The 14,185-nt window shown below is 46.4% G+C and overlaps 1 pseudogene; it reads right to left on the bottom strand.

The window, feature by feature from the left end:
* LOC139547285 (conserved oligomeric Golgi complex subunit 3-like) overlaps positions 1 to 14,185 on the bottom strand; it is a 44,166-nt pseudogene that overhangs the window by 20,527 nt on the left and 9,454 nt on the right.

Raw genomic sequence — 14,185 nt, forward strand, 5'->3', positions numbered from 1 at the left:
ATTAGTTAGTTACTAGTACATAGTACTGTAGATTAGGTCCAGAGAGATGTTAGTTAGTTAGTAGTACATAGTACTGTAGATTAGGTCCAGAGAGAGGTTAGTTAGTTACTAGTTCCTAGTACTGTAGATTAGGTCCAGAGAGAGGTTAGTTAGTTACTAGTACATAGTACTGTAGATTAGGTCCAGAGAGAGGTTAGTTAGTTAGTAGTACATAGTACTGTAGATTAGGTCCAGAGAGAGGTTAGTTACTAGTGCATAATACTGTAGATTAGGTCCAGAGAGAGGTTAGTTAGTTACTAGTTCATAGTACTGTAGATTAGGTCCAGAGAGAGGTTAGTTAGTTACTAGTACACAGTACTGTAGATTAGGTCCAGAGAGAGATTAGTTAGTTAGTAGTACATAGTACTGTAGATTAGGTCCAGAGAGAGGTTAGTTAGTTACTAGTACATAGTACTGTAGATTAGGTCCAGAGAGAGGTTAGTTAGTTACTAGTACATAGTACTGTAGATTAGGTCCAGAGAGAGGTTAGTTAGTTACTAGTTCATAGTACTGTAGATTAGGTCCAGAGAGAGGTTAGTTAGTTACTAGTACATAGTACTGTAGATTAGGTCCAGAGAGAGGTTCGTTAGTTACTAGTTCATAGTACTGTAGATTAGGTCCAGAGAGAGGTTAGTTAGTTACTAGTACATAGTACTGTAGATTAGGTCCAGAGAGAGGTTAGTTACTAGTACATAGTACTGTAGATTAGGTCCAGAGAGAGGTTAGTTAGTTACTAGTTCATAGTACTGTAGATCAGGTCCTGAGAGAGATTAGTTAGTTACTAGTACATAGTACTGTAGATTAGGTCCAGAGAGATGTTAGTTAGTTAGTAGTACATAGTACTGTAGATTAGGTCCAGAGAGAGATTAGTTAGTTACTAGTTCATAGTACTGTAGATTAGGTCCAGAGAGAGGTTAGTTAGTTACTACTACTATAGAGGAGGTCCAGAGAGAGGTTAGTTAGTTAGTAGTACATAGTACTGTAGATTAGGTCCAGAGAGAGGTTAGTTAGTTACTAGTACATAGTACTGTAGATTAGGTCCAGAGAGAGGTTAGTTACTAGTACATAGTACTGTAGATTAGGTCCAGAGAGAGGTTAGTTAGTTACTAGTTCATAGTACTGTAGATCAGGTCCTGAGAGAGATTAGTTAGTTACTAGTACATAGTACTGTAGATTAGGTCCAGAGAGAGGTTAGTTAGTTAGTAGTACATAGTACTGTAGATTAGGTCCAGAGAGAGATTAGTTAGTTACTAGTTCATAGTACTGTAGATTAGGTCCAGAGAGAGGTTAGTTAGTTACTACTACTATAGAGGAGGTCCAGAGAGAGGTTAGTTAGTTAGTAGTACATAGTACTGTAGATTAGGTCCAGAGAGAGATTAGTTAGTTAGTAGTACATAGTACTGTAGATTAGGTCCAGAGAGAGGTTAAATTAGTTACTAGTAACTGGTATTGTAGATGAGGGACCTCTCAGATAACATATAGGGCCATGATGTTTTCCTGACATAGAAACCCCTGGTCCTATATGTGTATGATGTATTTAAACTAAATCTAAAGCTTTACATCTAAAATAACTTATAGGATGGCATTGTGGCTGTTCAGTCTGAAGAAACTAGGTACAGATTTGGGGTTCATTTTGAAGGCAGCATCTGATTTTAAAAAAGGGAAAAGAACAGATGGATCTTGCTGAAGAAGGCTTAGAGTGCTCTCTAGTGTTACAAATTAAATCCGCCCTTGGAAGTACCAGAACAGGAGCAATTCTACCGACAGATACAGAAGGCTATACAGTAACTCAAGTTATAATAGTCATATGTGCATTTTGGACACAACAGTCATCCACGACTGATTATGCTAATGTGATGACAGGTTTTAAGGAACCTCTTCTCTCCCTTCCTCACCATCTCACCTCTGGTTCTCTTCAGGTCCAGAGAGATCTCCTTGATGGCAAGGTCTGTGTGGGATGGGACCATCTGTTCCCTCATGATGAACAGGTGTTTGATCAGAAACAGCTGACCGTCTACTTGTGTCCGTACAAGATGAAACCACACCAGTAACTTTAACATCAGAATATTTAAAATGTTAACCTTTTCCCCAAAAAGAAAACCAGTATTGACCCATTTTTACAGAATAAAAAAGGTGAACAGGTGAAGGGCTTGTTTTCGAATGACACCCTTTACAATCAGAAATGTACACTCAGTGGCCAGTTTATTAGGTATAACTATCTAGTACCGGGTCAGACCGCCCTTTGCCTCCAGAACAGTCTGAATTATTTGGGGTATGGAAACATTGCTCAATTGGCATCAAGGGACCTAACATGTGCCAGGAAAACACTCCCCACACCATCACACCACCGCCACCAGCCTGTACTGTTGACACCAGGCCGAATGGGGCCATGGACTCATACTGCTTACACCAAATCCTGACTCTGCCATCAACATGACGCAGCAGGAACCGGTATTCGATGGACCAGGCAATGTTTTTCCACTTCTCAATTGTTCAGTGTTCGTGCTTCTTGTTTTTAGCTGAGATGTCGTTCTGCACGCCACTGTTGTACTGCGCTGTTATTTGTCTGTTTGTGGCCCGTCTGTTAGCTTGCACGATTCTTGCCATTCTCCTTCGATCTCTCTCATCAACGAGCAGTTTTTGCCCACAGGACTGCCACTGACCACATGTTTTGTTGTTTGTCGCACCGTTCTCTGTAAACCCTAGGAGGCCATTTCTGAGTTACTGGAACTGGCGTGCCTGGCACCGACGATCATACCACGCTCAAAGTCGCTTAGGTCACTCGTTTTGCCCATTCAAACGTTCAATCGAACAGTAGTAACTGAATGCCCGTCTGCCTGCTTTACATAGCAAGCCATGGCCACGTGACTCACTGTCTGTCGGAGAGAACCATTTTGGTGTACCTAATAAACTGGCCACTGAATGTATAACGTAACTCATCACGTGCATCGCATTGTCCTTGTGCCTAAAATAAATCTGCACCAACCTTGTTCTTGAGGACGACATCAGAGGCTTTGAGCAGGGACTGGATGCAAGCAGATAAGGCCTCTTGAGATAAACCCTGGAAGACTGATCTCTGGAGGGCCAACAAATCCCATGCATCAACATGGTGGACAGCATCAACACAGGGACAACATGGTGGACAGCATCAACACAGGGACAGCATGGTGGACAGCATCAACACAGGGACAACATGGTGGACAGCATCAACACAGGGACAACATGGTGGACAGCATCAACACAGGGACAGCATGGTGGACAGCATCAACACAGGGACAACATGGTAGACAGCATCAACACAGGGACAACATGGTGGACAGCATCAACACAGGGACAACATGGTGGACAACATCAACACAATATTTTCAGATTTTTAAATTTGTGATAAAAACTATGATCACTTGGCAAGGACTGCAGCTTGTGTATCCCATCGGTTAGATACGTTTCTATAGGCATTTATTTCTGTAGGCCTAACAGGAGTTAGTGTGCACACTCAGGACGTGTGTCTGTGTGTGTATATGGAGAGGTCGAAACACAATTGAATGAATGAGACACGGAGGGGAAAGGGAATTTAGGGAGAAGGGCGTGATGCTTGGCTTGGCTTCCTTTTTGTTGTGCCCTGCAAATGCACATGTACACATGGAACACTAGAGTCAAAGCAAATTAACATTGTCTTTAAGACAAAATGGCACTTGCCCGTTCGGGCAGCCAAATCAAATCAAATCAAATCAAGTTTATTTTATATAGCCCTTCGTACATCAGCTAATATCTCGAAGTGCTGTACAGAAAACCCAGCCTAAAACCCCAAACAGCAAGCAATGCAGGCGTAGAAGCACGGTGGCTAGGAAAAACTCCCTAGAAAGGCCAAAACCTAGGAAGAAACCTAGAGAGGAACCAGGCTATGAGGGGTGGCCAGTCCTCTTCTGGCTGTGCCGGGTGGAGATTATAACAGAACTATGCCAAGATGTTCAAAATGTTCATAATTGACAAGCATGGTCAAATGAGCCACCAAATAGTTTTACTGTATTCAATTCATTTAAAAAAAAATCTCTGGTTAAAGATCGAGCTTTGACATCTGTTCGATTACTCATGCCCGGCCGTAGTTTATTACAAGTTGAACAGGGAGACGCCTCCAGCACAGAACACATCTAACAGGCATCTTGGAGACAGGCTCTTTCTATTCTACTCAGACAGCACCAAGTGTACTGTCAACATCTGTACTGTAAAACGCCAGGCCAAGACCTTGTAGAAGTCAAAACAAAGGGCAGTGACTGTCAGCTGCTACAGAATCAGTGTTTCACAGAATCAATAATGAATCAGTGTCAATCACTACCACCAGAACACTGGAAATATTACAGAAAGGGAACATTGTGTTAATCACTCTTAACTGGGCTCCCGAGTGGCACAGCGGTCTAAGGCACTGCATCTCAGGGCTTGAGGAGTCACTACAGACACCCTGGTTCGATTCCAGGCTGTATCACAAACGGCCATGATTGGGAGTCCCATAGGGCGGCGCACAATTGGCCCAGTGAGGGCCGTCATTGTAAATAAGAATTGGTTCTTAACTGACTTGCCTAGTTAAATTAAGGTTAAAAAAAAACTGAAATGTTAAATATTCCCATTACAAGGGGAAACAGACCGTAGATTAGTATATAGGGGCAACTTCCTCCTACTGACTGAAGACAGCAGTCAGTCAAACCCACCTCCATCATCTCGTTTCTCAGGATAGGTCAGGTCCCCGGGGACGTCAGACTGGATGTAGATGTGTGTCCTGTAGACCAGACTCTCCTGGACATCCTGCAGCATGTTTCACCACCGCCTCAAACACCCCCAGCTGACCAGCTACACACACCATGATGTCATACACTTCTACTCAGCCTGGTTACACACCCTCGCTTTTAGAAAGAAATACCATGTCCTAGGACATGTTTTATCTGTTGACGTGTAGGCCTAATTACACTGCTCTCTGAAAATACGTTATGGTAAATATGTAACATACTTTAGCTTGATGGTAAGAGTAACCAGAGGAGGTCCTTTGTTTTGCGAGTGACAGTACGGTTCTTGTGGACGTGGTCTTGTAGCATCTTATTATTTAGGATGCCACAGAGTTCTGACAGGGTCTCCAGGTGGATACCGTGGATGATGAGCGATCGCAGGACGTCATACAGCGACAGACACAGCTTCTCCAGCAGTTCACTGGAGGGGGGGTGCGGGGGGTAAACTCCTTCACTTTCCCACCAGTGAGCAAAAGGCTCTGTAGTGAGTTCACTCACTGCATTTTAAAAGGTCACATTTGAGTTGTCCTCTGGGAAATGACAGTATGGTGAAAATGCATTTCTTCTACATTAGAGAAACACTAGCTAGTATCTGATCAGTTTAGATACATGTTTTGTGTGGAATGTTTAGATACATGTTGTGTGTAACATTCACTGTGTAGAATGTTACAGCTGCCAGTTGTTAATTCAAGAGTAAAGCCATCAGGTGTAAAAAGATAAGACAGACAGGACAGACAGAAAAGAAAGAAAATAAATTAAAGAAAAAGAAAGGAGAATACTAACAAGGAAATATCCATTCATGTGAGCCTTTACGTCAAGACAAACATATACTGTACAGAGCTCTGAGCTTCAGTGAGCATTAGGATTAAGGGATGGTGCTACAAAAAAAAAATTAAGTCTAGGTGTGGGTTTGGAGACAGTACTTCCTCTAGTCTAGGTGTGGGTTTGGATACAGTACTTCCTCTAGTCTAGGTGTGGGTTTGGAGACAGTACTTCCTCTAGTCTAGGTGTGGGTTTGGAGACAGTACTTCCTCTAGTATATGTGTGGGTTTGGAGACAGTACTTCCTCTAGTATATGTGTGGGTTTGGAGACAGTACTTCCTCTAGTATATGTGTGGGTTTGGAGACAGTACTTCCTCTAGTATAGGTGTGGGTTTGGAGACAGTACTTCCTCTAGTCTAGGTGTGGGTTTGGGTACCGTACTTCCTCTAGTCTAGGTGTGGGTTTGGAGACAGTACTTCCTCTAGTCTAGGTGTGGGTTTGGAGACAGTACTTCCTCTAGTCTAGGTGTGGGTTTGTAGACAGTACTTCCTCTAGTCTAGGTGTGGGTTTGGAGACAGTACTTCCTCTAGTCTAGGTGTGGGTTTGGAGACAGTACTTCCTCTAGTCTAGGTGTGGGTTTGGGTACTGTACTTCCTCTAGTCTAGGTGTGGGTTTGGGTACTGTACTTCCTCTAGTCTAGGTGTGGGTTTGGAAAAGAAGTCAGTGTAGAGCTGGTGCTCATCCTGACAGACGTGAAACATGAAGGCAAAGCCACTACGCACCTGGGAAGAGAACACAGGACAAAAAGACAGCGCTGGCAAAACATGTTGAAGGCTTCTCAGATAATATCATTTCAGTAATGTGTTTGTACAGTATCTATGCAATTGTATCTGACAAATAAAATAAAACCAACCACAAGTGAATAGATCTCAGTAAAATACTGTGAGCTTACTAATGCACAGCGGTCCTTGTTGTTTAAAACGGTGTAGACCTTACAGTGTAATGATTACTTATAAGCCCTTAACCAACAATGCAGTTAAGAAAAAATAAAATAAATAAAAATAAATAAGACTACAATAAAAAAATAAGAGCAACAATAAAATAACAACAAGACTATATACAGGGGGTACCTGTTATGCAGATGAATGAGGACCCAAAAGCGACGTAATAGTAACAGAGTCTTTATTCCAGTATAAAACAAATAATGATACTCCTGGATATAAATCAATGGAAATCCAAAACAGGAAACTGAAATCCTCTCGTCAATAGAGAGGAACGACTGGAGACGCGACCACAGACTGCAGGTCGCTTCAGGAAGGCACAGGCCGTAGCTGACATAGACACCTGCTCACACGCAGCATCTGAAGAAGGTAAAAGAACACGACAGGGCGGAACAAGACACAGGAACTGCAAACATCAAACAAGAATCCGACAAGGACAGGAGCGGAAAACAGAGGGAGAAATAGGGACTCTAATCAGAGGGCAAAATAGGGGACAGGTGTGAAAGAGTAAATGAGGTCGTAGGGAGAATGAGAAACAGCTGGGAGCATGAACGGAACGATAGAGAGAGAGAAAGAGAAAGAACCTAATAAGACCAGCAGAGGGAAGCACAGGGACAAGACATGATCAAAGACAAAACATGACAGTACCCCCCCACTCACCGAGCGCCTCCTGGCGCACTCGAGGAGGAACCCTGGCGGCAACGAAGGAAATCATCGATCAACGAACGGTCCAGCACGTCCCGAGATGGAACCCAACTCCTCTCCTCAGGACCGTAACCCTCCCAATCCACTAAGTACTGGTGACCACGTCCCCGAGAACGCATGTCCATGATCTTCCGTACCTTGTAAATAGGAGCGCCCTCGACAAGGACGGGGGGGGGGGAGGGAAGACGAACGGGGGCGCGAAGAAAAGGCTTGACACAGGAGACATGGAAGACAGGGTGGACGCGACGAAGATGTTGCGGAAGAAGCAGTCGCACAGCGACAGGATTGACGACCTGAGAGACACGGAACGGACCAATGAACCGCGGAGTCAACTTGCGAGAAGCTGTCGTAAGGGGAAGGTTACGAGTGGAAAGCCACACTCTCTGACCGCGACAATACCTAGGACTCTTAATCCTACGCTTATTGGCGGCTCTCACAGTCTGCGCCCTGTAACGGCAAAGTGCAGACCTGACCCTCCTCCAGGTGCGCTCACAACGTTGGACAAAAGCCTGAGCGGAGGGAACGCTGGACTCGGCGAGCTGGGACGAAAACAGAGGAGGCTGGTAGCCAAGACTACTCTGAAACGGGGACAGCCCGGTAGCAGACGAAGGAAGCGAGTTGTGAGCGTACTCAGCCCAGGGGAGCTGTTCTGCCCAAGACGCAGGGTTTCGAAACGAAAGGCTGCGTAAAATGCGACCAATCGACTGATTGGCCCTTTCTGCTTGACCGTTAGACTGGGGATGAAACCCGGAAGAGAGACTGACGGAAGCACCAATCAAACGACAGAACTCCCTCCAAAACTGTGACGTGAATTGCGGACCTCTGTCTGAAACGGCGTCTAACGGGAGGCCATGAATTCTGAACACATTCTCAATGATGATTTGTGCCGTCTCCTTAGCGGAAGGAAGCTTAGCGAGGGGAATGAAATGTGCCGCCTTAGAGAACCTATCGATAACCGTAAGAATCACAGTCTTCCCCGCAGACGAAGGCAGACCGGTAATAAAGTCTAAGGCGATGTGAGACCATGGTCGAGAAGGAATGGGAAGCGGTCTGAGACGACCGGCAGGAGGAGAGTTACCTGACTTAGTCTGCGCGCAGTCCGAACAAGCAGCCACGAAACGACGCGTGTCCCGCTCCTGAGTAGGCCACCAAAACCGCTGGCGAATAGAAGCAAGCGTACCCCGAACGCCGGGGTGGCCAGCTAACTTGGCAGAGTGAGCCCACTGAAGAACAGCCAGACGAGTAGAGACAGGAACGAACAGAAGGTTACTAGGACAAGCGCGCGGCGACGCAGTGTGAGTGAGTGCTTGCTTTACCTGTCTCTCAATTCCCCAGACAGTCAACCCGACAACACGCCCTTCAGGGAGAATCCCCTCGGGGTCGGTAGAAGCCACAGAAGAACTAAAGAGACGGGATAAGGCATCAGGCTTGGTGTTCTTATTTCCCGGACGATAGGAAATCACGAACTCGAAACGAGCGAAAAACAACGCCCAACGAGCTTGACGTGCATTAAGTCGTTTGGCCGAACGGATGTACTCAAGGTTCTTATGGTCAGTCCAAACGACAAAAGGGACGGTCGCCCCCTCCAACCACTGTCGCCATTCGCCTATGGCTAAGCGGATGGCGAGCAGTTCGCGGTTACCCACATCATAGTTGCGTTCCGATGGCGACAGGCGATGAGAAAAGTAAGCGCAAGGATGGACCTTATCGTCAGACTGGAAGCGCTGAGACAGAATGGCTCCCACGCCCACCTCTGAAGCGTCAACCTCGACAATGAATTGTTTAGTGACGTCAGGAGTAACAAGGATAGGAGCGGATGTAAAACGCTTCTTGAGGAGATCAAAAGCTCCCTGGGCGGAACCGGACCACTTAAAGCAAGTCTTGACAGAAGTCAGAGCGGTAAGAGGGGCAGCCACTTGACCGAAATTACGAATGAAACGCCGATAGAAATTAGCGAAACCGAGAAAACGCTGCAACTCGACACGTGACTTAGGGACGGGCCAATCGCTGACAGCCTGGACCTTAGCGGGATCCATCTGAATGCCTTCAGCGGAAATAACAGAACCGAGAAATGTGACAGAGGAGACATGAAAGGCGCACTTCTCAGCCTTCACGTAGAGACAATTCTCTAAAAGGCGCTGGAGTACACGTCGAACGTGCTGAACATGAATCTCGAGTGACGGTGAAAAAATCAGGATATCGTCAAGGTAAATGAAAACAAAAATGTTCAGCATGTCTCTCAGTACATCATTAACTAATGCCTGAAAGACAGCTGGAGCATTAGCGAGACCGAACGGCAGAACCCGGTATTCAAAATGCCCTAACGGAGTGTTAAACGCCGTTTTCCACTCGTCCCCCTCTCTGATGCGTACGAGATGGTAAGCGTTACGAAGGTCCAACTTAGTAAAGCACCTGGCTCCCTGCAAAATCTCGAAGGCTGACGACATAAGGGGAAGCGGATAACGATTCTTAACCGTTATGTCATTCAGCCCTCGATAATCCACGCAGGGGCGCAGAGTACCGTCCTTCTTCTTAACAAAGAAAAATCCCGCTCCGGCGGGAGAGGAAGAAGGCACCACGGTACCGGCGTCGAGAGAAACAGACAGATAATCCTCGAGAGCCTTACGTTCGGGAGCCGACAGAGAGTATAGTCTACCCCGAGGGGGAGTGGTCCCCGGAAGGAGATCAATACAACAATCATACGACCGGTGAGGAGGAAGGGAGCTGGCTCTGGACCGACTGAAGACCGTGCGCAGATCATGATATTCCTCCGGCACTCCTGTCAAATCACCAGGTTCCTCCTGAGTAGAGGGGACAGAAGACACAGGAGGGATAGCAGACATTAAACACTTCACATGACAAGAAACGTTCCAGGATAGAATAGAATTACTAGACCAATTAATAGAAGGATTATGACATACTAGCCAGGGATGACCCAAAACAACAGGTGTAAAAGGTGAACGAAAAATCAAAAAGGAAATGGTCTCACTGTGGTTACCAGATACTGTGAGGGTTAAAGGTAGTGTCTCACATCTGATACTGTGGAGAGGACTACCATCTAAGGCGAACATGGGCGTGGGCTTCCCTAACTGTCTGAGAGGAATGTCATGTTTCCGAGCCCATGCTTCGTCCATAAAACAACCCTCAGCCCCTGAGTCTATCAAGGCACTGCAGGAAGCAGCCGAACCGGTCCAGCGTAGATGGACCGACAAGGTAGTACAGGATCTTGATGGAGAGACCTGAGTAGTAGCGCTCACCAGTAGCCCTCCGCTTACTGATGAGCTCTGGCTTTTACTGGACATGACATGACAAAATGTCCAGCAGAACCGCAATAGAGGCAAAGGCGGTTGGTGATTCTCCGTTCCCTCTCCTTAGTCGAGATGCGAATACCTCCCAGCTGCATGGGCTCAGTCTCTGAGCCGGTGGGAGGAGATGGTTGAGATGCGGAGAGGGGAAGCACCGTTAACGCGAGCTCTCTTCCACGAGCTCGATGACGAAGATCTATCCGTCGTTCTATGCGGATGGCGAGTGCAATCAAAGAGTCCACGCTGGAAGGAACCTCCCGGGAGAGAATCTCATCCTTAACCTCAGCGTGAAGTCCCTCCAGAAAACGAGCGAGCAACGCCGGCTCGTTCCAGTCACTGGAGGCAGCAAGAGTGCGAAACTCTATAGAGTAATCCGTTATGGATCGATCACCTTGACATAGGGAAGCCAGGGCCCTGGAAGCCTCCTTCCCAAAAACTGAACGATCAAAAACCCGTATCATCTCCTCTTTAAAGTTCTGATAATCGTTAGAACACTCAGCCCTTGCCTCCCAGATAGCTGTGCCCCACTCCCGAGCCCGACCAGTAAGGAGTGATATGACGTAAGCGATCCGAGCTCTCTCTCTTGAGTACGTGTTGGGCTGGAGAGAGAACACAATATCACACTGGGTGAGAAAGGAGCGACACTCAGTGGGCTGCCCAGAGTAACATGGTGGGTTATTAACCCTAGGTTCCGGAGACTCGGAAGACCAGGAAGTAGCTGGTGGCACGAGACGAAGACTCTGAAACTGTCCAGAGAGATCGGAGACCTGAGCGGCCAGGGTCTCAACGGCATGACGAGCAGCAAACAATTCCTGCTCGTGTCTGCCGAGCATAGCTCCCTGGAACTCGACGGCAGTGTTGAGAGAATCCGTAGTCGCTGGGTCCATTCTTGGTCGGATTCTTCTGTTATGCAGATGAATGAGGACCCAAAAGCGACGTAATAGTAACAGAGTCTTTATTCCAGTATAAAACAAATAATGATACTCCTGGATATAAATCAATGGAAATCCAAAACAGGAAACTGAAATCCTCTCGTCAATAGAGAGGAACGACTGGAGACGCGACCACAGACTGCAGGTCGCTTCAGGAAGGCACAGGCCGTAGCTGACATAGACACCTGCTCACACGCAGCATCTGAAGAAGGTAAAAGAACACGACAGGGCGGAACAAGACACAGGAACTGCAAACATCAAACAAGAATCCGACAAGGACAGGAGCGGAAAACAGAGGGAGAAATAGGGACTCTAATCAGAGGGCAAAATAGGGGACAGGTGTGAAAGAGTAAATGAGGTCGTAGGGAGAATGAGAAACAGCTGGGAGCATGAACGGAACGATAGAGAGAGAGAAAGAGAAAGAACCTAATAAGACCAGCAGAGGGAAGCACAGGGACAAGACATGATCAAAGACAAAACATGACAGTACCAGTACCGAGTAAATGTGCGGAGGTACAAGTTAGTCATGGTAATTGAGGTAATATGTACATGTAGGTAGGGGTTAAGTGACTATGCATAGATGACAGACATTGAGAAGCAGCAGCATAAATGCAAATAGCCATTTAATTAGCTGTTCAGAAGCCTTTTGGACCTAGACTTGACGCTCTGGTACCGCTTGCCGTGCGGTAGCAGAGAGAACACTCTATGACTAGGGTGGCTGGAGTCTTTGACAATTTTTAGGGCCTTCCTCTGACACCGCCTGGTAGAGGACCTGGATGGCAGGAAGCTTGTAGCGCCTTGCGGTTGGAGGCTGAGCAGTTGCCATCCCAGGTGGTGATGCAACCAGTCAGGATACTCTCGATGGTGTAGCTGTAGAACTTCTTGAGGATGTGAGGACCCATGACACATCTTTTCAGTCTACTGAGGGGGAATAGGCGTTGTCGTGACCTCTTCACGACTGTCTTGGTGTGCTTGGACCATGTTAGTTTGTTGGTGATGTGGACACCAAGGAACTTGAAGCTCTCAACTTGCTCCACTACAGCCCCGTCGATGAGAATGGGGTCGCACTCTGCCCACCTTTCCCTGTAGTCCACAATCATTTCCTCTGTCTTGATCACATTGAGGGAGAAGTTGTTGTCTTGGCACCACACTTCCAGGTTCCTGAACTCCTCCCGATAGGCTGTCTCATCGTTGTCTGTGATCAGGCCTACCACAACGTCATCAATGCACTTATTGATGAAGCCGGTGACTGATGTGGTATACTCCTCAATGCCATTGGATGAGTCCCAGAACATATTCCAGTCTGTGCTAGCGGAACAGTCCTGTAGCTTAGCAGCTGCGTTATCTGACCACTTCCATATTGAGCGAGTCACTGGTACTTCCTGCTTTAGTTTTTGCTTGTAAGCTGGAGGAGAGCATTATGGTCAGATTTGCCAAATGGAGGGCGAGCTTTGTAAGCGTCTGTGTGGAGTAAACGTGGTCTCGAGTTTTTTTTCTCCTCTTGTTGCACATGTAACATGCTGGTAGAAATGAGGTAAAACAGATTTAAATTTCCCTGCATTAAAGTCCCCGGCCACTAGGAGCGTCACCTATGAATGAGCATTTTCTTGTTTGCTTATGGCTTTATACAGCTCGTTGAGTACGGTCTTAGTGCCAGCATCGGTTTGTGGTGGTACATAGACAGCTATGAAAAATATAGATAAACTCTCTTGGTAAATAGGGTGGTCTACAGCTTATCATGAGATTCTCTACCTCAGGCGAACAAAACCTCAATACTTCCTTAATATTTGATTTCACGCACCAGCTGTTATTAACAAATAGACACAGACCGCCACCCCTTGTTATCCATGTCGTTGTTCAGTCTAGGACACAGAGAAACATAAGATATCACAGTTTAATGTCCCGTTGGTAGGATAGTCTTGACAGGAGTTCATCCAGTTTATTCTCCAATGATTGCACATTGGCCAATAGGATGGATGGTAGAGGCGGGTTACCCACTCTTAGACAAATTCTCACAAGGCACCCTGACCTGCGTCCCCTGTATCTGTGTCTTCTCTTCACGCGAATATCTGAGATTTGGGCCTGGTCGGGTATCTGGAGTAAATCCTTTGCGTCCGACTCGTTAAAGAAAAACATCTTTGTCCAATTCAAGGTGAGTAATCGCTGTTCTGATATCCAGAAGCTCTTTCCGGTCATAATATGTACAAAATACGTTACAAATAATGCAAAAAAACACACTAAATAATAGCACAATTGATTAGGAGCCCATAAAACGTCAGCCATCTGGTCTTACTAATGGTCACAGTGGTCTTTATTGTTTTGGCTGGTCAAGTCTGCAGTTGTGGCTGTGATGCTGGGGCTGAGGAGCTGCTCTCTCTGGTCCAGGTAGCACTGGTGCATCTCCTCCAACAGCTGATGGTACCTGGGGATGACAGAATACTGGTCGGCATTACACATAGATGATAGAACACGGGTCGGCATTACACATAGATGATAGAACACGGGTAGGCATTACACATAGATGACAGAACACGGGTCGGCATTACACATAGATGACAGAACACGGGTAGGCATTACACATAGATGACAGCACACGGGTCGGCATTACACATAGATGACAGAACACGGGTAGGCATTACACATAGAAGATAGAACACGGGTAGGAT

Source organism: Salvelinus alpinus, chromosome 20, assembly GCF_045679555.1.
Source record: "Salvelinus alpinus chromosome 20, SLU_Salpinus.1, whole genome shotgun sequence".
NCBI lineage: Eukaryota > Metazoa > Chordata > Actinopteri > Salmoniformes > Salmonidae > Salvelinus > Salvelinus alpinus.